This window comes from Trichosurus vulpecula (genome assembly GCF_011100635.1).
Source record: "Trichosurus vulpecula isolate mTriVul1 chromosome X unlocalized genomic scaffold, mTriVul1.pri SUPER_X_unloc_3, whole genome shotgun sequence".
NCBI lineage: Eukaryota > Metazoa > Chordata > Mammalia > Diprotodontia > Phalangeridae > Trichosurus > Trichosurus vulpecula.
The window spans coordinates 1,774,203-1,797,802 of record NW_023494379.1 but is presented as its reverse complement, the minus strand read 5'-3'; the positions used below and the strand labels follow the sequence as shown (position 1 = coordinate 1,797,802).

The 23,600-nt window shown below is 47.6% G+C and overlaps 1 pseudogene; it reads left to right on the top strand.

Annotated features, from left to right (window-relative positions):
* The first annotated feature begins 360 nt into the window (after positions 1–360).
* Positions 361–14,728, top strand: LOC118833196 (annotated as a pseudogene).
* Positions 14,729–23,600: the final 8,872 nt, after the last annotated feature.

Genomic DNA, 23,600 nt, shown 5'->3' with positions numbered 1-23,600 from the left:
AGTAGGGTTCCCCAGAGAGCACACAGCTACAGTAGCCTTCCCTGCTGATGCCAAGCAATACCCATTTTTCAGGAATGTGCTTTGTAGGGCAGGTTGTTTGGGTGTTTGTTAGGAAGCGTCTGTTTGGTTGAAACAATGATTTCATCCATTGCCTGGCAGTCCAGAGACCTAGTGTTAAATATTTCTTGGGCCTCATCATTTCAACAAGAGAGGGCATTTCCTGTGCTTGAGGAATGTCCCTGGACTGCAGGACTTTCTAATCTGGGTTTGAATCACAGCAAACTGTGTGACCTTAAGCAAGTCTCTGACCCTTTCCAGGCCTCATTTTGCTCTTCTGTAAAACACAGCGGGGCAGACTAGATGCCGACTGTTGATGAGATCACTAACATGCCCTTTTGGGTCCATTTCAGAGATGACAAGAAAGATGGCCTTAAATTCTATACTGACCCATCATATTTCTTCAACTTGTGGAAAGAGAAAATGCTTCAGGCCACTGAGGATAAGAGGAAGGAGAAACGAAAGCAGAAGGTACATGGGTGGGGCTAGAAAGGGAATTAGACATGAAAGGAGCTCCCCATCTTTCATGGTGCCATGGAGTCAGAAGCCCTCCTGACTTGGGCCCATGTTGTGTGACCTTGGATAAGTCACTTCTTTCTGAGCCACAATGTTCTCATCTGTAAAATGGGGGAGGTGTACTAGATGACCTCTTAGGTCCCTTATTATCTGTGATTGTGTGTGCTCGTGTGTGTGTGTGCGTGTGTGTGCGTGCGTGTTCGGTTTGCCATGTTTTAAGAAGAATCTTGACAAGCTCTGTCTTTGCCAGAAGAAGAGGACCAGGATGATGAAGGGATTGGAAGCCATGTTGTGTGAGAGTCAGTATTTAGTTTGGAAAGGGGAAGACTTGGGGTGGGGGGGGCATGGTAGCAGTCTTCAGGTATTTGAAAGAGCCATCCTGTGGAAGAAGGATTAGCCTTTTCCTTGCTTGGTCCCAGAGAACCAGGAACTATGTAGGGAAGTTGCTGAGGCATTCTGGTTCAAATCTCAACTCTGGTCCCCTTGTTAGGGGTATTGCAGATTGGGGTATCCTTTACAAGTGAGGATCAGATTCTACGATCAGAGCTAATCTATGGTCGGGCTGTTGCAACACTGCTCCCCAGAGTGGACTTCAGTGCTCAGAAAGCACCTTTTCCTCAGAATCCATAGAGGCAAAGCTCAGCTACCCAATTTGGATGGCTGCAGTGATATCAGCCTTTGTCCATTCTGTCCGCCTCCCCCCGCCCCCTCTTCCCCGCCAACCCTTCTTGACCCTCCTTGGACTTCCAGGACCCTCCTCGCTTTTCTGTCGATCCTAGGCTGGACTAAGGAAAGGAAAGGCCCTGTTGTCCTCTGCCCTGATCAGCCTACGTGAAAAATATTGTGTTCTGTTCCAGAGGCCACATTTGAAGGACTTTGATAAGCTGGAGGATAACCAGAATGGGAAAGGGCTTTGAGAGCCCACTGTGTGAAGATCACTTGAAGAAATTGCAAAAGAGAAGACATGAGAGATCTTTGCAAGTATTTGAAGGGTAAATGACTAAGACTACAACGTGACCCATTACAAGGAGCTGCCATTTTGATTCCATCTCAATGAATTCCCTTTGTTAATCAGTTTAGTCAGTCTCTTTTGCTGGCTCTATCTCCCTCCCCCCTGCCAAGTGTGGGTGTTCTTTTCTCTATATATACTATCTAGCCATGTGATTTCAGCAGCTTCCTTAGGATGTATCGTCTCTACATGGATAGCTCCAAAATCCAAAGCATTTTATAAGCCTTTCATGTAATGTCAGTGATTATTAAATGTGATCTGCCCTCTGAATTCCAGTCCCCTCATTACCAACTGCCAGCGAGACACCTCTATCTGGATGTCCCATTGGCACCTCAAAATCAAGATGACAGAAACGGCTCATTGTCTTCCCCTTGAAACCTGCTCCTCCCCCACACTTCCCCATTTCCATAAAAGTACCACCACTAATTCCTATTCTACCTCCACATCATCCTTCCCATCTGCCCCCTTCTTTCCACCCACATGGATTCTTCATCACTTCCTCCCTGTAGAATGGTAATGGTATCCTTGCCTCTAGTCTCTCCCTTCTCCTAGCCTTCTTCCATACACCTGTCAAAAATAATCTTTGAAAAGAACGAATTCCATGCTCAAAAATTTTCAGCAGTTCCCTATTATCTCTAGGATAAAATAAAAACTCCTCAGCCTGGCATTTCCTTCTTGTCCTAGCCCACTATATCTAGCTGGCTCCAGACTGGCCCATTCTTCATTCACATCCCATCCAGTCATCCATCCTGGCTGTCTTGCAATCTGCCCCTAATCCTAACACCACCCACCTTCGCAATCTCCCACTGTCAACCTCCTCAAGTGGTGTAGTCAAATCAGTATCTGTCTCTATGTAATACATACAACAAACAAAACAAGCCAATTCTTATAGTAATCCTGTCTAAGGAGAAGTATTGCCGGCTTCTTAAATTCACCAAACCAATCCCACTATTGCTTCTGGAAAAGCTATCTCCTTAATTGGCTGCCCAATGGACGACCTCACCATCCTTGTTGACTTAGACCAAAACTCCCTACCTTGGTTACCACTCCCCTCCATGTTTTGTCTTCCCCATTATAATGTCAGCTCCTTGTGGGCAAGTGCCATCTCACCCTTGTGTCTGTATTCCTAGCACTGAGCACAGAGCAAATGATTATAAATGCTTTTTATTCATTCATTTAAAGCCCTTCACACACTAGCTCCAACCAGACTTCCAAGGCTTATTTTCTATTACTGTCCTGCATTCATTGTACACTCTAGCCAGCCTGGCCTCTTGGCTGTTCCTTGAACCCAACCTCGCACCTATCTCCACCATGCCTTTGTATGGACTGTCCTGCCTGAAATGTAAATCTTGATCAGCCTTGCCTCTTAGAATCCTTGGTTTCCTTTAAGGATAGAGTGCTGGGCCTGGAGTCAAGAAGACCTGAGTTCAAATTTGGCCACAGGCACATCCTTAGCTGTGTGACCCTGGGCAAGTCACTTAACCTCTGCTTGCCTTGGTTTCCCCAACTGCAAAATGGGAGTGATAATAGCACCTACCTCCAGGGTTGTTGTGAGGAACAAATGAAATAATATTTGTAAAAAGAGCTTACCACAGTGCCTGGCACATAGTAGGCACTGTACAAATGCTAATTACTATTATTATTATTATTAAAGGTTTAGTTTACCTGACCCTCCACTTGTTAACACTCTCTCCCTTCTTGAGGTATGTTGTTTATACTTATCTGTTCATTGTTTCCCTGGAGGGCAGGGGCTTCTTGCTTTTGTCTGTGCATTCCTGATGTCTGTTGCTGTGCTTAATACACAGGAAAAATGGAATAAATGCTTGGTGAATTCATACTACACTGACTGTATCCCCTTTCATCCTTCGAAAAACCCTCATTTGCTCTGACCACCCCCACTATCTGTCCTTCACTCCCTCTCTTCCTCTTTGTAGCTAAACTCCTCAAGGACTCTGTCTATAATAGCTGGAGGGGCTAGAGGGAGCCCCACGTGTGTAGTGAGGCACCCATGGATTCTGAAGTCAAAGGGAGGCAGAATAGACATCCATAGCTTTCTCCAGAGGAGACTTTCATTCCTGCCAGGAGGGGAAGCAGGAAGTTGGGGCCAAAGGCCACCATTCTGCTCTCCTCAGAGACTATAGACGTCTATCTATCTGTCCCCCTTAATAGTATTGATAGTCTTGGGGATAAGATCAGGTTCCAGCTGAGTTTTTATCACTTTGTCATTTGGGGGGAAGGGGACCCCAAGCTCTATATCCAGGGCTTACCCCTTTCCTTCCTAATACCAATTCCACAATGAACACATAGCAAATAGCAAAGAAACCCCTTTATCCAAACCATAGAAAAACAGAAATAAGAGAAGGTATATACACAGGAGGACATATGCCAGACCACACAGAGTGAAGGAGCTCTCCCATTGGCAGTGAGATAACACAGCTTAACCAAGAGCGAGGGCCTTGGAGCTAAGCCACGGGGATACTCCCCACAGCTCTCGAGTAGCAAGCTGGGATTAGGGCCATGATGGAGACTGCCCACCCCTCTCATGTCTTCCTAAAGTCTTTTCTTTCAGCAGTGGTTGAAGTAAGATTGGCCCTTTCCATCTTCTAGAAGGCAAGAGCTCCTGAATGATGAGTCCCCAGAGGAGAACTTAGCAAAGGCCGGAACTCTCTCAGCTCTCCCCAACTTGCCCACCCCTTACACAGGGCAGGGCCTTCATCTCCACCAACAAGGGGAGAGTCCCATAGCGACGGGCTTTGGGATGGGGTTATATAGGTGCTTCTACTTTCTCTCCTCTCACTTGCTTCTAAACCCTGGGCAATCTGGCTTCCGATCTCACTTAACTGAAAACTGCTCTCTCCAGAGTTTCCAGTGACTGCCAAATCACCCAGCCTCACAGCTTTTATGCCCTCTCTGCAGCTTTTGACCCTTGGCGAAGATGACCTTCTCCTGTGCATACTCTCTTCTCTCTAGGTTTTCATGACACTGCTGCCTCCTGGTTCTCCTCCTATCTGCCCAGCTGCCCCTTCCTTCTCAGTCTTTGCTGGCTCTTCAGGTCACACCCACTAACAGTGGGGGTCCCCCAGGCTCTGTCCTGGTCCCCTTTTTTTTCTCCCTCTCTACATTCTCACTTGTTGATCTCAGCAACCATGGGTTCAGTGATCATGTCTATGCAGATGACCCCATATCTCTTGATCCAGTACTAATTACCATTCTCACATGCTTAGCACAGCCCAGATCCTGACTTGGGAAGGTCTGAGGCCAAATCTAGATCTCACTATTGAAAGGAGAACTTTTGTTTTAATCAGAAGAACCACCCGGCAGGACTCATACACATTGAAATGCACTATGGAGGAAAGTTGTAGCACCTGTTAAATTAGCTAGCTTTTTTTCAGGTCAACAAGCATTTATTGGGCACCGACTTCATGCCAGGCACTATGCTAAGCTCTAGAGATCCTTTTTAGAGATTTTTTTCTTTCTTTGTAGAAAGGCAACAACAACCCCTACCCCCAAGAGGGAGACCACATACAAACAACTCTGGACAAAGAAGATATAGACAAGATGAATTGGAGGTAGTCTCAGAGGGAAGGCTAAGTGCCTTAAGAGGGTCAGGAAAGGTTTCTTGCAGAAGGTGGGATTTTAGCTGAGACTTGAAGGAAACCATGGAGGGGAGGAGGGAGAGAGTTGCAGGCACAGGGGGACAGCCAGAGAAAATTTTCAGAAAATGTCAGAAGATGAAATGTCCTGTGCAAGGAAGAGCCAGGAGGCCAGTGTCACTGGATCACAGGGTATGTGGAGTCAGGGGTCAAGTAGGAGGATGAAAGTATAAGAACACTGGAAAGGTAAGACTTTAAAAAGCCAAACAGAGGATTTTATATTTGATCCTAGAAATGATAGGGAGCCACTGGAGTTTATTGAGGGGAAGGGGGTGAGGTGATTAGACATTGCTTTAGGAAGAGAATTCTGATGTCTGAATGGAAGATGCAGTGGAGTGGAGAGAGCTGAGGCAGGGAGACCAAGCAGCAGGCTATTGGGATAGTCCAGATGAGGAAGGCTGGAGATAGGGTGGTGGAAGTGTCAGAGAAGAGAAGGGGGTGGATAGGAGAGATGGTGAGAAGATAAACTCAACAGACCTTGGCAACAGCTTGGCTATGGGGATATGGGGGATGGCAAGAGAGAGGGAGGCAGAAAGGGTGATGCCTGGGCTGTGAGCCTGAGTTGCTGGGAAGATGGTGGCACCACTGGTGGACAGGAAAAGGGAATAGAATTATCAATCTGGTTTGGTTCAATGAAGCAAACACTATGCTCATGCTGGATGCCGGGCATACAGAGCTAGACACCACTTAGGCCTTTATCTAAAGACCCAACACTCCAATGGGAAGGGGCCAAGCACAGAAGTCACAATGATCCAAAGGAGAGTGAGGCAAAGTGCTCCAAGAAATCTGAGGAGGGCCAATCACGTTCACACAGGATGTCAGAGAAGGCCTTGTAGAGGGAGGATAGCATCTGAGTGAGTTCGAAAAGGAAGGGAAAGACTTCAATGGTGGGCTCTATTCCAAGATGGAGGATGGCATGAGCAAAGGTACAGAGATGGGAGAGGGCCAAACAAGATCAGGAATCAAAGAGTGGTTGGGTTTGGCTGGAACATAGTGGAAGTAAAGGGGAATAGTATGACAATAGTATAGACTAACAGTTTGGAGCCTCATTCAAGGACCTTGAATGCCAGAATCAGAAGATTGTACTTAATCATGTAGGCAAGAGGGAGCCAGTGAAGGTCTTTGAGCAGGGGAATAACAGGATCTGATCCATAGGGATAGTTACTCAGATCCAGTAGATAGAGGAGCCTGGAGGCAAGAACACCAATTGGAAGGCTCTTATAACATAAACAGTTCATCCTATTGTGCTGCCTGGGGCTGTGGGATAGTCTAGTCCACTCTTTCTTCAGGTTTCTTTCTGACCTAGTGTTAACTTTGACAGCCTGCTTGCTGTGAGAAGAAAGCTATAGTATCGTGGCTAGGTGATTGCCATTCATACATATGTATATATGGAGGGCCTCAGCAGCCCTATAAAGGTTACTGTAAAGCAACAGGACTGGGTTGGGTTTTTGCTGACCAAATGGGGAGATTGAGGCATGTTTGTGCTGATCCCCAGGAACAGCGACTGGTGGAGGACTCCACCAGGGAGGTGAAGAAAGTGTGGAAGGCACGGAATCGGCGGATGGAGTGGAGCATGATGGCATATGACAAAGAGTTTCGGCCTGATAACAGGTTCTCGCCATTTCTGTATCACATGGCCTCCTCAGAAGGTTCGCTCTCCCCAGATAATAGGCAGGTGTTACCTATTATTACCTACTCAGCCCTTGGTTCCAAAAAGTATACTCTGTGTGATGCTACTGCACAGAAGGTGGACCCATTTCTCAAAGCAATCCCTTCTCCCCCTCCCAGCAAAAGACCCCAAGACCTCATCGACCTTTCCCCAGGCATAAGGCATTCATCCTCTTTTTTAAAAAGTTGTAAAAAAGAATTCATCATGCACTTCAAAACCAATGAAACATACAGCTCCTTATGGTGAAAACCGAACTTCTGGTACAATACGTACATATCAGCACCCATGTCCTTTGCTGTTCTCTGGTCAGTCATCTGTTCATACGAGTAAAATTCCAAATGTGTTGCTTCATGAGATTCCTTCCACATTTCAGTGTATCGTTTACATTGGAATATTCCATTCCATTGCTATCCACTCAATAATTCACCTAAAACTTGGACTTTCAGGTTATCTCCTATTCTCTGCATTGATTATAAATGGTGCTGTTTCCCTTTATAATAATACCCAAGAGGCAGTTCAGTGCAGTCGCTAAAAAGCTGGCCCTAGAGGAGGAAGAGCCAGAGTTCAGAGTCCCAGGCTGGATGGATGTGGGAAAGTCACGTAACCTCCTACTGCGCCAAGCCAACTGTCTCAGACTATGTGACATGTGCCAGGGGATGTTGCTCCTCACTCACCCTGATGAAATCCCAGTTGCAGCCCCTCTTCCCTCTAAAAATGATCTCATTCAGAGCAGATTCCCAATGATGAAATGATTAGGCTAGGACATAGTTATCTTTGTGACTCTTATTGCAAACAACCAGATGCCCTCCCAATATGCTCCTACACATTTTAATTCCATCAGCAATATGTGAGGATATTAGCCTCCTTTTTAAACTTCCAGGGGTTGTAAATGGCTCAGTCCTATTGAGGGGGTTGGGATTTATGGCAGGGAGGGGCCCTTGATCTTCGGAGGTACTGGCAAAGCGGAAGGCAGTTGTTGATGAGTCCATTGCTTTGTCTGTACTCCCACCCTGATGTACACCCCTGTGTTCTCCAGCACCATCTTTTTTATGGTCAAGGTAAATACCAGTGAAGCTAAATTAGAACTTCCTAGATCGGGGATGGAACCAAGATGGCGGCTGGAAAGCAGGGACTTGCGTGAGCTCCCCGCCAGGTCCCTCCAAAAACCTATAGAAAATGGCTCTGATCTAGATCTGCAGAGCCCACAAAATAGCAGAGGGAAGCAGGGATCCAGCCCAGGACAGCCTGGATGGTCACTGGATGAGGTCTATGGCGCACGGAGTGGAGGGGAGCAGAACTCAGCATGGGAGGCAGCAGGACCAACCAGACCAGGAGCCAGGCAGGACAGACCCTAGCAACCTGAATCAGTGATCTGTGTCAGTTATCAGACTTCTCAACCCATAAACACCAAAGACAACAGAGAAGGTTAGTGGGAAAAGCTGCGGGGGACAGAGTTCGAGGTTCGGCCACTGCCCCAGGGGCAGCGGGGGAGGTGCAGCTACAGAACTACAGCTGCAGTTACTTCCGGCCCCAGGCCCACGTGGTCGGAGGAATTAAGTGGTGGATCAGAGCAGGAGTGCAGAGCCTGCTGAAGATTTGCATCAGGTCCGGGTTGCTGGTTCTTGAGGAAGGAGGAATGCTGGTGTGGCAGAGCTGGCTGTATAGAAATAGCTCTGAAATCAACGGCACATCCCCTCAAATTTGGAACAAAGTACTCTTTGCTCTACAAGCAGTCATACCCCGACGAAAAACTCAAGGGTCAAGTAAGTTGGCTGGGAACATGGCCAGGCAGCGAAAACACACCCAGATTCACTCTCAGACTTTGGAAACTTTCTTTGGTGACAAAGAAGACCAAAACATATGGCCTGAAGAAGTCAAGAAAGTCCAAGAACCCACACCAAAAGCCTCCAAAAAAAACATGAACTGGTCCCAGGCCATGGAAGAGCTCAAAAAAGAGTTGGAAAAGCAAGTTAGAGAAGTAGAGGAAAAATTGGGATGAGAAACGAGAATGATGCAAGAAAACCATGAAAAACAAGTCAATGACTTGCTAAAGGAGACCCAAAAAATACTGAAAAAAACATTGAAGAAAACAACACTTTAAAAAATAGACTAACTCAAATGGCAAAAGAGCTCCAAAAAGCCAACGAGGAGAAGAATGCCTTGAAAGGCAGAATTACCCAAGAGGAAAAGGAGGTCCAAAAGACCACTGAAGAAAATAGTACCTTAGAAATGAGATTGGAGCAAGTAGAAGCTAGTGACTGTATGAGAAATCAAGATATTATAAAAGAGAACCAAAGGAATGAAAAAATGGAAGACAATGTCAAATATCTCATTGGAAAAACCACTGACCTAGAAAATAGATCCAGGAGAGAGAATTTAAAAATTATTGGACCACTTGAAAGCCATGATCAAAAAAAGAGCCTAGATATCATCTTTCAAGAAATCATCAAGGAGAACTGCCCTGATATTCTAGAGCCAGAGGGTAAAATAGAAATTGAAAGAATCCACCGTTCACCTCCTCAAATAGATCCCAAAAAGAAAACTCCTAGGAACATTGTCACCAAATTACAGAGCTCCCAGGTCAAGGAGAAAGTACTGCAAGCAGCCAGAAAGAAACAATTTGAATATTGTGGAAAAACAATCAGGATAGCACAGGATCTGGCAGCTTCCACATTAAGGGATCGAAGGGCTTGGAATATGATATTCTGGAGGTCAATGGAGCTAGGATTAAAACCAAGAATCACCTACCCAGCAAAACTGAGTATCATGCTCTAAGGCAAAATATGGATTTTCAATAAAATAGAGGACTTTCAAGCTTCCTCAGTGAAAAGACCAGAGCTGAATAGAAAATTTGACTTTCAAACACAAGAATCAAGAGAAGCATGAAAAGGTAAACAAGAAAGAGAAATCATAAGGGACTTACTAAAGTTGAACTGTTTTGTTTACATGCTTACATAGAAAGATGATGTATATGATTCATGAGACCTCAATCTCATAGTAGCTGAAAAGAATATGCATATATGTATATGTGTATACATGTATATACATATGTGTGTTTCTATGTATGTATATATGTAGGTATATATATATATATACATATACACACACACACGCAGACAAAGGGCACAGGGTGAGTTGAATATGAAGGGATGATATCTAAAAAAATAAAATCAATTTAACGGATAAGAGAGGAATATATTGAGAGAGGGAGAAAGGGAGAGATAGAATGGGGTAAATTATCTCGCATAAAAATGGCAAGAAAAAGTGGTTCTGTAGGAAGGGAAGAGGTGGCAGGTGAGAGGGAATGAGTAAATCTTGCTCTCATCAGATTTGACCTGAGGACGGAATACCATACACATTCAATTGGGTATCTTACCCCACAGGAAAGAAGGACGAAGAAGATAAAAAAGGGGGGATGATAGAAGGGAGGGCAGATGGGGGAGGAGGTAATCAAAAACAAACACTTTGGAAAAGGGACAGCCACAAGGGAGAAAATTCAATAAAGGGGGATAGGTTAGGAAGGAGCAAAACATAGTTAATCTTTCACAACATGAGTATTGTGGAAGGGTTTTACATAATGATATGCATGTAGCCTATGTTGAATTCCTTGCCTTCTTAGGGAGGGTGGGTGGGGAGGGAAGAGGGGAGAGCATTTGGAACTCAAAGTTTTAAAAATAGACGTTCAAAAACAACAACAACAAAAAAAAGTTTTTTCATGCAACTAGGAAATAAGATACACAGGCAATGGGGCGTAGAAATTTATCTTGCCCCACAAGAGAAGAAGGGAATCGGGGATTGGAGGGGAGTGGGGTGGCAGATGGGAGGGCTGACTGGGGAATGGGGCAACCAGAAAAGATGCCATCTTGGAGTGGGGGGAGGGTAGAAATGGGGAAAAAGTTTGTAATTCAAACTTTTGTGAAAATCAGTGCTGAAAACTAAATATATTAAATAAATTTAAAATAAAAAGAACTTCCCAGATCATCTCTAAGAATCTTATGACAATAATAATACCTTGAGAGGCAGTGTTGCACAGTGGAAAGAGCTCTGCCTTTGGTGGCAGTGTCCTTCTTTGTAAAATGAGGTGATTTTGAGGGTCCTGTTCAGCTAGCCGTACTATGACATGTCTCCATTGCTCCCTCTTGGGCACCTTCCTTGCCCACGCTGTAAAATGAGAATATTGGAAGAGGTGATTTTGAAGATCTCATTCAGCTAGCCGTTGTATGACATGTCTCCATCACTGCCTCTTGGGCACCTTCCTTGCCCACGCTGTTGCTAGCCATCCTATCCTCAACTCTCTTTCCTATCTGCCTCTGGCTCCCATTGTTCAGACTGAGACGCAACCATTGCTGTTCTTGTTTGCTCTAGGTCTTACACATCAGACATCGGTGATCACTCCTACCCAGCCAGCCCCAATCATCCAGCCCAGTAGGTGTTGGCACCCACTCCTCATCTGCCCGTGGAACACAAGGAGATCATCCTGGCTCCCAGCCAGCTCCCCGAGCTGACCTACCGGCCCACAGCCCCAGGCAGTCGGCAGAACAGCCTTGGCCGAATCCAACAGCCTCATGTGCCGTAGCCTCCAGATCCAATATTGAATGGACCCAGGCCTCAACTGATCAAGGACTACGGGTAGGCTGTCATCCTCTATACCTCCCACCCCTCGTTTCTTGGCTTTGGGTACAGGGACCTGGCACCAGAGGTATCAGCGACCTAAGGACTCATCATGCTGACCCTATGGCAGGTAGCTCCCCCTCCTGAAGAGATGGAGCCTAGAGGTGATTCAGAATCTCATTCCGTGGGTGTCATCACTGCTCATTCTGCACTGGGCCCTGACCTGAGCCCACACATGCCCAGCAGCATGCAGAGGAAGGATAGCCAGGGCTGGGCCAGAGAGCCTTCCAGCCTCGCCGTCCCCTCCTACAGCTGCTGAAACACAATTCTGCACGGCAATTACTGCGTCTCCTCTGACCTAAGCTGGCTTCCAGCCACATACTCTGCTACCTTACCTACCTCTTGGTGCTCTTAAATACCCCACTTTTTTCCTCCACACCCTCACACTGGCAAGAGGTGGGAAGAGAAGCTTCCGTCCAAGCAGCACCTGTTTCCTTCTCCCTCTTTCACCCCACCCCCATCCTGATAGCCTCTGAAGTAGGCAGACATATGAGGAAACTGGGGACTAGATTATCTCTAAGGTCCCTTCAAGCTTAAGTCTATGAACCTCTGAGGCCCTGAAAGGTAGGGTACTTGTCCAGGGTCATACAGCTATTGAAAATCAGAGCAAGCAATGGAAGAGAGTTCTTCTGATTCCCAGCCCTGTGTTCTGCCTGGACTATACACTGCTGACTCCTAAACATCTTGTACAAGTCACTACGTTGCCGTGCATCTCAGCATTTCTGTTTAGTTCTTTTCATCTTTGCTTTGATATTCGCTTTATGACACTCAACAAGTCATTTAACCTATCTGAGCCTCAGTTTACTCACCTGCAATCTTCAGATGCTATAGAAATGGCAGGTGTTGCCATGTTTACTTTGCCCAAACCAAAATTCCTTTCAGTTCAGTCCCATTCCTGTTAGGCCTCCTGCCTTCAAGGTTAATGCTCAGTTACATAGCAGAGGAGACCTGCAAAACCTTCTCTGGGGCCTTCTCTGTTGACATGATCCCCAAGAAAGATCAAAGGCTCCAGTCTTTTGTCAATACTCAAAGAGTATTCAAGTTATTTGGGACTGTGGACATCATGCTGGTCTCTAGCATCAGGGAAACTTAACAGGCCCAGTTCAAAGGCAGAGAGGCAGGCCAGCATGTTGGTAGTAACCGAGCTGCCACTGGAAATGGCCCTTGCTTGGCTCAGCCTGGGAAAGGTCTGCTTATGGTCTGGGGAGATGCCCCATGTAGCCCAAGGCCTCTTAAGGCCTATTAGATTGGTCCAAATATAAGCTGTACTTTCCCTAAAATATTGCTTGCATATGTATATGTATACATATTGTGTTTTATATAACATTACACATACACTTTTTCCCCTCTTTCAAAAGCATTTTAGGGCATGGCCTGTATTTGGACAACTATAGTCATATTTTGGGTCTAGACCAACAATTTTATTGGTGTAGGAAAATTTCAGTGTGGAAACTCCCTCTACCATTACAGTATCACCCCACCCCCGATCACCCGCTTGTCTGTGACTTATGACTTCCGAGAGGACCTGAGCCCAGGCCCCCTGACCCAAAGGCCAGGGTCCTCCCCACCCACCACATTGAATAATTCCTAGGTCTCCAGCAGCTTCTCTTGACTTTTTCTTTTTCAAAACCTGGATTCCCTCTGTCATCCTACTTTACAAACAGCAGCTGAGCAGGATGTTTTGGGATTTAGTATTGCACCGAACACATTTCTGGGTGCTGGGCACAGAATCAAGGGGCCTGGATTCAAATCCTGACTGGGAGGCCTTGGGATCTTGCTTGCTCTCAGCCTCAGCCCCCTCCCTGACAAGAGCACATAGCAGCATATTATTTGTAGCAGATCTCTTCCATCCCTACATGCCTTGGTCCCATCATCTTTGCTGTTGTCTTGTACCTCTCTCCTCTAGCTCAGCTCATTCTTCTCAACACTCCCCTGGGCAGGGGCACCTTTCCCAGACCCTCGGTAGCCGTTCCAGAGGTCAGGGCTAATATACAGTGCTGTAAGTGTGCCAAACTCTTTATCTACATGAATGAACCTCACTGGTTCCTCAGAGTAACTGTTACTATTCCCCTTTTACAGATGGGTATACTAAGGCTTAGAGAGTTTGAGTGACTTCCTGGAGGTCACTCACCTAAGTAAGCTTTGCAGAGGATTGAACCCAGCTGTCTGTGGTTCTAAATCCAGCACTCTAGTCCTACTGTGCTTCCTCTCTAAAGTCAATTCGCCATCACCTACAGGGTACAATTTCAGAGGTGCCAGGAGGGCCTGTATCCTTGCAGATCTTACCTTGCCTGTTGGAAGATATCTGACATTGAACTATTCAGGCATCATCTCTTTAGGTTAAGGTTTTATTCCTTAGTAAAATGCCCATCTCTCTGAGAGGAGTCATACTTGAAGCTATGGGTCATTTGTGTCTTGGGAAAGGATCAGAAATTCCCTGCTCCTGACCTGTCTGGGCCGAAGGAGTCTGAGGAACTCAAACATGCAGTGGTTCTGTGATGATGTGGAGAGGGTTGGGCCCCCACCAACAGCACAGGCTGGGGCCAATGGGCCAAAGAGCAGCATTACCTAGTTGGCAATTTTTCAGGAAGAAAGGTTCCCCCAGGGAGCCTAGGCTGTGTGTTTGTGACCCTTTCTCTCTCTGGGCCTCACTTTCTTCTTCTCTAAGTCAAAGAGATTGGATTGGATGAGCTCCAAGGTCCCTCACAGCCTCACAGTTTGAATCTGTGAATCCTTGGGGTCAGGGCCTCTGAGGAACCTTAGAACAGCCAACTGAATGTCACCTCAGAAACATTCTCATTGAACCACCAGAAAGGAGCCATGACTTGACCACACAGATTCAAAGCTAGTTCTGATTTCTTAATCTTCTCTCCTTCTGCCTTCAGGTCCCAGCCAGTGCCCATGGCCGATTTCTTTGTACCGCCTGCCCCACCACCCCTACCTCCAGTGATCCCTTCAGCCCACATGGCTTTTGACAGCCCCATCTCTGCCCCACCTGTTCTTGCACCCGCTGCCACTGCCACCTTGGCCTACCCCGCCTATACACCCTCCCCACCCCCAGCCCCACTCTGTCTGTACTCTGTCTCTCCCCCACAGACTGGCCCCATGGGCCCTCCTGTGACTCCTCCTCCACCCCCTGCTTGGCATTTTTGAGCTAATGGGAGAAGGCATTTTCTCACCCTGGCACCCCTTCTCCAGTTCTCTCCACAGTTCTGTGGAAAAACTTCTTGTCCACTGAGGTTTATTGGGCCCAGCTGTTTATGGAAACAGCTTCTGCCTGGGACCGCAGGGCACTTTTCCAGAGAGTAGCCAGATTGGTTGCCATGCAGAGGCAGCATGTGTGTGACATGGTCCTTGTTTTCTGAGCCCGGGTGAGCAGAGGGAAAGCCCTCGGAGGTCACCAGGGCCCTTTCTGCACAGCCCTGGGAATGAAGAGATGTCCCCAGGCAGGCACCAAACAGCCATCAGAGAGTGTGTGCCTTGATCATGCTCAAGGAGGCAGGCAGGGACGGGGACGGACATCGGAGTGCAGGCTGCAGGTATTCTTGTTTTTGCTTCTGTATGTGCACAAGTAGTCAGCCTGCTGGGATGGGAAGAACATTGGACTTGGAAGTGACAGGACCTCTGTTCAAATCCTTGTTCTGACACTTCCTAGTTGGACAGCCTAGTCAAAATTCCTTCCCTTCTTTGGGCCTCTGTTTTATCACCTGTAAAATGTGGGGTTTGGACCAGATGATCTGGTCATAAGGTCACTTCTAAGTCAAGGCCTAGGCTTCTGTGGATGGATTCGTTACTTAGTGGGTCATCCTTTGGGGAGGATGGGAGAACTGAGTAATTAGATCTGTGATTTCATCTGTGTAGGGAACTCCCATTGTATAACTTCTGTGCCCTGATACAGAGTGGCACCTCATCTGTAATTTTCAGTTTGAGAGAGTTTCCTGAAGCATTGAGAGTGGACCTAACTTTCACATACAGCCTGTAAGTGACAGAGACAGGACCTGATTGCAAGGTCAGTTCTCTAGCCATGAAACCATGCTGTATTGTCCATAGCAAAGGTTTAATCCCAAGTTGGCATCCCCCATCCCCCAGCATGCTCCAGGGGCAACAAAGGCCAGAGGTAGGAATGCAAAGTATAATTGGGAGGATAGTCACCATGGAAGCTTACATCGCGAAGGGTACCTGTTGCCTAGGCTTCTCCGAGGCCCAGGCTCTCAGAAGACAAAAATTCTTGAGACTTCCTCCTCTGGAAAAGGGCCATTTGCTCAGGAGAGCCCCACTATAAATCAAGGGTCCTTATTTAGGGCTTTAAGGCATCATTATGCCTTGGTGAGCCTTGGTTCCACAGCAGAAAGGGGGAATAATAGCAACTATGGGGCCTGCTTTCCACACCAAGGTTCTTGTAGGGGTCAGATGAGAGAGATAATAGAAACTTGTTGGATATTATGATCATCATTAGTGATAAAAGCAGCTCACATTTCTCTAAAGCATTACGGTCACATATTCATAGTTCCATTTGAGCTCTCCATAGCAGCTCAGTGAAGTAGGTAACAGAAGTTTCCCCTTTTACAGATGTGGAAACTGAGGCACAGGAAAGTCAAATGGCTTGCCAGAGTTCACACAGCTTCTAAGTGGCAGAATTGAAATGAGGTTGGGTCCCCTAACTCCACTGGACCAAACTGACCTTTACTAGAGTCTCTTCTACCCCTTCTTCCCAGTGAGAGCTGAAGGGAAAGTTGGTGTCTCTGAATCTTTCCGAAGCTTGGTTATGAGTGGCAGACAAGAAATGGTCTGGCCATCCCAGGCTAGGGGAGTGGCTACAGGCTGGCTTTGACAATCCTTGCCCCTCTATGTAGTAACACTAAGACGCTTTTTAAAGACCCACCCAGAAAATAACCAACAGTGCTAATAGTGCCGCCATCTAATTTGCCAGCCAAGCCGTCAATGCTCAGTCAAGTGAGACCTCAGGAAAGCTGGTGGCCTTCAGTGGCTCTGGCTCCTACCCAGTGTCTGTGGCCCAGTACAGCCAGAGAACAGGGTCCCCAGGACGGAGGGCAGCTGAGAGCCCCACCCTTCTCTGGCCTGGCCACTTCAGTTCCAGTCTGCAAGCATCTATTAAGCTCCAGCTATATACCCCACGCTGCACTAAGCCCTGAGGAGGCAGGTAGAAAAGTGAGGCAGTGCCTGCTCACAAAGAGTTCCAATTCCATTAGGGGAGGGATATAACATACCCAGATAAGTTAATACAAAGTAATTGGAGAGCAAAGACAGAGCACTAGCAAATGGGGGGGGGGGGGCGGCAGGAAAGACTTCCTGTGGGAGGTAGCACCTGAGCTGAGCTTAGAAGGAAGCTAAGGGTTTGAAGGAGATGGAGGTGAGGAGCAAGGAAGAGGAACAAGGCACTCAGTCTGGCCAGTCAGATTGTCTTCTGGGATCATTTTTGGAAGGACATTGATCATTCATTGGCCAGCTGGAGCTGTCCTGAGGAGAGCACCAGGAGGGCAGAACTGCTGGTGAGCCTGGAGAAGAGAAGGCTTGGAGGATCCGAGTAGGGTCTTCGAGTATTTGAAGGCCCAAAGGAGGAGCAGTGTGGGGGAAGTGACAAAGAGACAGAAGGAAATTGGTTAGCAGCTTGGGCCATCTGGAAGTAGAATGGGCAGATTGGCCTTAGGAAGATGTACCTTCCTTGATTCTAGAGGTGAGGCTGAAAGGCTTTCTGCTTAGGTCTGGGTTGGAGGAAGATGTGTCATGGGCTAGATGAGAGATGGATTCGGGCAAGGTGGGGACAGTGCTGTATCTAACTGTCCTTTGTCCCCTCCTCACACACTCATACGTGCTTCCCCAGAGATACCTGGAGAGAGCTTGGGGGAACCCAGCAGTTTCTCAGCTTCTCCCTCTGGTCATCCCGGACTAGTACGGGGCTGGGATACTCTCAGTGGCCCTGTAGGCATAGGATCATGGCATGTGGGGCTGGAAAGGCCTTAGAGATCACTTAGTTCGACCTCAGAGAGAGGAGATAACTTGCCTAAAGTGCCACATGTAATAAGTAGCTGAGACAGGATTACAATAGGTCTCCTTGCTCCAAACAGTACTCTGTATTCTGCACATGTCTTCTGAGAAAGGGAGCCAATCAGTTCCTTACTGTGCAGGAAATGCTCCACCACTCCCCATCTTTGGGCAGCACATGGGCCTAGTCATATCATGGCAGCTGAATGGCCCTGTGCCAAGGTGTAAGTGTGAGATATTTCCTCTTCCCCAGACCTCTGTGCCCCCAAGAGGGGATTGGGCTTTTCCGGAACTACTAGGCCAAGATCATTTGAACCAGACCAGGCTATGTTTGGGGAGTGCTCTCATTTCTGCTCATAAAAGTCATTGAGTCTTCAGAGTGGAAGGGAGCACCAGGCCCACCCACCCCCTCAGTCACAATCCCCTTGCCAACATCCCCACAGGGCCTGCCAATCTCTGCCCTCCAGTGACAGGGAACTCCGTAAGGCAGGTCCCACTTTGGGACAACTCTAATTGTTAGGAAACTTCTCCTTCTGTGGAGTAGGGGGATTGGGAGCAGGGGAATGGCAGCATCCAGAAGACCTGGGTTCAGATTCCTTCTGACACTTCCTAGCTGTGGGACCCTCTGGAGCTTCAGTTACCTCCACTGTGAAACTAGGGAATCAGACTTGATGGCCTCAAAGGTCCTTCCAGCAGGAAATATCTGCTACTACAATCTCCCCTCATTGCCTCCAGCCTGGCTTGGAGCTTGGGACCTTAACAAGCAGAGAAACCTCAGCTTCTTTACTTATCATTTGATGTTCTGACTGGCAGGATCCTTTAGGCCACTGCTATCCCTGCTAGGCCCTGCTAACTCTGAGAGTCTGGGAGAACGCCCTTCTCCCCCTCCTCAAGCCTCACCCCATCTTTGTCTCCTCCCATTATCCCCCAAGCATTTGTTGTGGCTCCTAAGCCTCCAGACACAGTTCTCTTAGAACATGTCCCAAAGTCCCCCAAACCTGCTCTACTTTGTGCAGACAAGTCTGGCTGGTGACTGGTCTCCACTACTGTTTGGGCTTAAACAGGCCATGTAGCTATTCCCCAAGCTGGGGTGTTTGGGCTCCTGGGTGTTCAAGGGCAACAGAGACTGAGATGTACTTTAAAGCTGGAATGACCCCAGGCCTCCAGCTGAGGCTACAATAGTGGCCTGGCCAGCCACCAGGCACATGGGAGCCCAAACTATTGGAATAAATGGCCTTCAATAGAGGTAGCTGCCCAGCCCCTGAGGCCCCCAATGCCTGATGGCTTGGAAAGGCAGTAGAGGAGCTACACTTAGTTGACCCTCTGACAGCCTGGGGGCCCTTGGCCCAGTATCATTTGGGAACTTCAAATGAACACCTCGGCCAGAGGAAATGGATTTTGGCTCTGAGCAGCTAAAAGAGCCAGGATCCCTGCCTGCCCCTCACCCTGCTTCATGGGACCACAATCCCCATGTTTTTCTTTTTCCAGACACCCCAAACAATCTATTTTTGGAAACTACTTCCTTATTGCTTTTAGGAACGAAGATTTTGTTGCACAGAGGGTGGGTAGAGAGAATTAGCTAGGTTTCCAGTTCTTCCTCCCTCCCCCATGGATGGTTTGACTGAAATGGGCACCCAACAGACTCCAAAGTACACCCAAATCAAAGGCAATGATGGTTTCCAATGTCCCTATTCCTTTCTGCCCTACCCATCATGGCTCTTCCCTATTTTCTTGTCTTCCTCTAGGCCCATCCCAATCATGGAATGTCAGAGCTAGAAGAGATCTTAGAACAGAAATGATGGAGCTGTCTGTCAAGGATCTTAGAACATAGAACATAAGACTGCCAGAGCTGGGAGGAACCTTAGAACATAGAACTCAAGAGTGCAGTGGAGTTTAGGATATAGAATATCAACACTGGAAGTGACCTTAAAACACAGAATGTCAAAGGTACATGGAGTGTCAAAACTGAGAAGGACCTTAGAACATGATATTTTTCAGGGAAAGGAATATTAGAACAAATAATGTCAAAGCCAGGAGGGGCCTTAGAACCCACAATGTCAGAACTCTGAGAACATGGCCCCCAGAAATGGGACTGAGGGTCTGGGCCTAAAGCAGGGGTGTGAGCACCAGGAGGAAGATGAAGGGTCTCAATAGGGAAGCCAGATTCTCACAGAATCAGGGCACTTCAGAGGTATCTATCTGTGCAGGAGCCCTCTCTGCTGGGTCTGCTCAGTCAGGACACTTCCTCTGCTCCCCCTGTGTCAAGCTACCCTCCAAACCTCAGAGTACTAGAGCTTGGGCCCAGCCTTCCCTTTGAGTGGATCAGAGTCCCAGCCTCCCTCCCATATTTAGCATTCCAGCAGAAGCTAGGAGTCATCCATCCTCTGAGGCCAGGCCAGCTCTCTAGCCAGATGCTAACAGATGATTTCCTTGTATGCCATCCTCCCACAGTCCTAGAAGCTGGGCCTGCCTGCACTGTCCAAGACAGGGTGAAATGGAAGTGTGGTAGTGTCTTGGTCTACAGAGAAAAGCTTTAGACATAGGTGGATATGGGCAGCACTGTGGAAAGCAAACCATGGGAAAGCTTAGCTTTCCCAATCCCCTGTTCTTCTAGTCACAAGCTCTGTGACCTTGGGCGAGTCACTTCCTCTCATTGGGCTTGCAGTTCTTCTGTTCCATGAATGAATGGGACTCATTCTCTAATGACCCTTCTAGCTCTAAATCCTGCCATCTTCAGAGCTGCCTCTTCCTCTCACCCCCAGTCCCCTTTGCTACTTTGCATGAGCTTGGCCTCATATTTGTGCTTCTTCATCTTCACGGGGTCTCCTCAGGCTTGCCGATGGGGGGCTAGAGTGGTACCTCAAAAGATCAAAACTTTACTATTGGCCACTATCATGCTTCCTGTTGTGTGAGTTGGGCTTCTCTTGGCTCTGATGCATGTGGAAGAGATGGAATTCAGGTTAGAGCCAGCCTCTCCATCCCAGAAAGGAAGGAGGTGGCCTTTCCCTGTCCAGACTGGTACGGCTTTCAGGACACTGAGCATCTTGTCAGCTGCTAAATTGTTTTTGGACAAGTAGACAAATACACATGTATCATTCAAGTCATCTCCACCCAATTTCAAGAACAGCAGCCTTGTGGGACCCCTAAATAAATGAGCAGCTGCTCCATCACCCCACTGCCCCTCTCCCATTCCTGGTGTACATGAAAGGAGTAGAAAGTACAAGGAGGGTGGGCATGACCGGCTTCAGGCTGGAGCAGTGGCTCTGAGAAGGCTTCCTGGACACCAGAGCTGGGCCTCAAGGACCAGCCTCCCAAATTTCCCAAGCAGTAACATGAGGGCAGCATCTCTGGCCAGACTGGGCCTTGTGCGACAGGTGGATTTGCCTGTGCATCTGCTTAGGTGGCCCCCTCCCTTGGGATGGATCCTGATTCCATGGTGTCCATCTCTACCCCTGGCCTAAGGAATTGGTCTGTGGACTTTGGCCAAGTCCCTTCACCTCCCTGAGACACATTTTCTTCATCTGTAGAATGAGGGTGTGGGACTAGATGATGTCTCTAAATCACATGATCCTTTGCAAAGCCACCCAACCTATTCAAATTACTTAGGATCTATTGTCTAAAAGGCAGAAAAAAAATCCAGCTGTTTCTTCACTGGGCCACCTCTGGGCCATCTCCATCTGATGGAATCTTACTGATCCTTCAAGCCACATTGTCCAAGAAGCTGTCCCCTTCACCCTCACAACCAACCAGCTAGAAGCAATCTCATAGCACTTGATTCTCATCTATGTACACAGTATATTCTACCTTGTATTAGTTACCTGTGTTTTGTCTTACCCCTTCCAACTAGAATGTGAGCTCCTAGAAGGCAGGGCACCCACAGCACCCAGCACAAAGCTTGTCCCTTAGAAGATGCTATAAAGCTGAGTGGGAGAAAGGAGATTAAGTGTGACTAGGAGTGACGGAATGTGAGAGCATGAAAGTGTCAGGGTTGTTCTGATGAAAGAAGCCAAGGTTAGTTTCTGAGCAGTAGCTTGGTATGGAATGGGAAGAGGGAGAGGGTAGAGTTGAGCACTGGCCTCAGAGCAGTCTAAAGGACTTCAGAAGTCACCTAGTCCTTTTACGCTTTCATGTTACAGTTAAGAAAATGGAGCACAGCCCAAGTGCACTGTGGGAGTGAGGGATCTACATTCCCATTTGCCTGGCACTTTCATAGCCTCCTGCTAATCTGATCCTTGTTGGGTACACACTGGGAAGCCCTCCAAGCTCTATTTTTGCAGAGGAGGACTTGGATCCAGAGTGGAAACTGCCACAGTAACCCAAATTGGCAACAAAGACAGTGGCAGGAATGTAGGGTTGCGGCCCCTTGCTCAGATGTTCTTTCTGGGCTCCACTGAACCCGTCTGATCTACACACACACACACACACACACACACACACACTCATATCTCTGGATGGATTGGGCCATGGCCATGGCCTTGGAGCTAGCAAGTGGTAAAGATCCCCTTCTGACCTGTGGGAGCGTGGCTCAAAAAGCTGTCAGAGCTTTGGAGAGGGAAGTAAGCTTAGCAGCAGTTGGTGGGAAGAGATCCTTCAATGACCCCCCCATTGCCACTCCACCAGGCACTCCACTACCATCAATCAAAACCAGTCTTTCCTTTCCCCCCAAAAATACCCTTTCCTTCCGTGGAGACATTCTAAGCTGGCTTGGCCTACAGGTAGGAAAGAGTGGTGGTACTATCCCCCTGCAATTCTATGCAATCCCTCACTTCTCCATAATTCCTCCTGTTCTCTCTATGCATTGAGACTGAGGGGACACGCATCCCTTGCCCCTACCAGCCAGACCTGGGCACCAGCACCTTGGTGCCTTCTGCCTAGAAGGCTCCACTTTCTAAGAGTGGTGAGCCCAGGCTGGCCTCGGTTTCAGTCGAGGTGGCTGCCTGTCCAGAGAGAACCCCGTGGGCTTCAAACTTGTGAATTTGCACATGCTTCAAGCTATTTGATGATTGATCCTCATTATTCTCAAGCTAATGTTTAAAAAGCCATCCCGCATCAGGTGGGATCAAAGCCCCTTGCATTTATTTAGTCAATAGGTGTTGCTGCCTGTATCTACTCGCTGTATGTGGTTTGCGAAGTGTGAGCAAGTGTGTCTTACCCAGTGCTGTGGGTTCTGCTTGCCTTGATGTGGACCCCAGAAGGTACCAGTTGAATGGTTGCTAAGCGAGCTCCCCTCAGTAAGAGGGAAGAGTGCAGCTTTTTAAGACCTGTGTGTGAACTACATTTGTGAGCAACATATATCCACCATAATCTCCCAAACTGCTGACACTTTATGCATGTGGTAATAAAAAGACCAATAAAGAGTGGCTTTGTGTGGGTCTCTGCCAAGTCTCTGCGATATGTGGTTGGTTCCTGTGTCTGGAGAGAGGGAAGAGGGTGGGGAAGGGAGGGTAATGCTCCCGGACCCCAACAAGAGCACCGGTGTAACTAACAGCCAGACAGCCCTTGGACCTGGTCAAGTTCAAGTGCTATCCAAAGCATGAAAGCCCTCTGGAACGAACCTGACAAAGGATCCTGCAACCTTTCCGCAGTGGATTCATAATCCTAGGTCTGCCACGAACTCACTAGTCCTGAGACCTCTGATCTTAAGAACAGACTCAGTGCCCTCCTGAAGGTAGTACCTGTTCTACTTTTGGATGGCCCTAATTGTCAGAAAGGTTTTCCTTATATCAAGCCAAAGGCCAAATCGGCCTTTTTGTTATTCTTACCCCATTGTTCATAGACTCATAGAATATTAGAGCTAGAAATAACTTTAGAGGTCTAGTCCTATCCCCTTATTTTTAGAGAGGAGGCAACTGAGTCCCAAACAGGAGAATGCCCTGCCCAAGGGAGCAAGGGGCGGGTCTAGGATGTTAACCTTATGTAACTAGAACCCTAGAAATAAGACTTTTATAACTAGAAAGACCCTTTGAACATAGAATATCAAAAGGAGAGGAACCTTGGAAAACAGTACATTGGATATTACAAC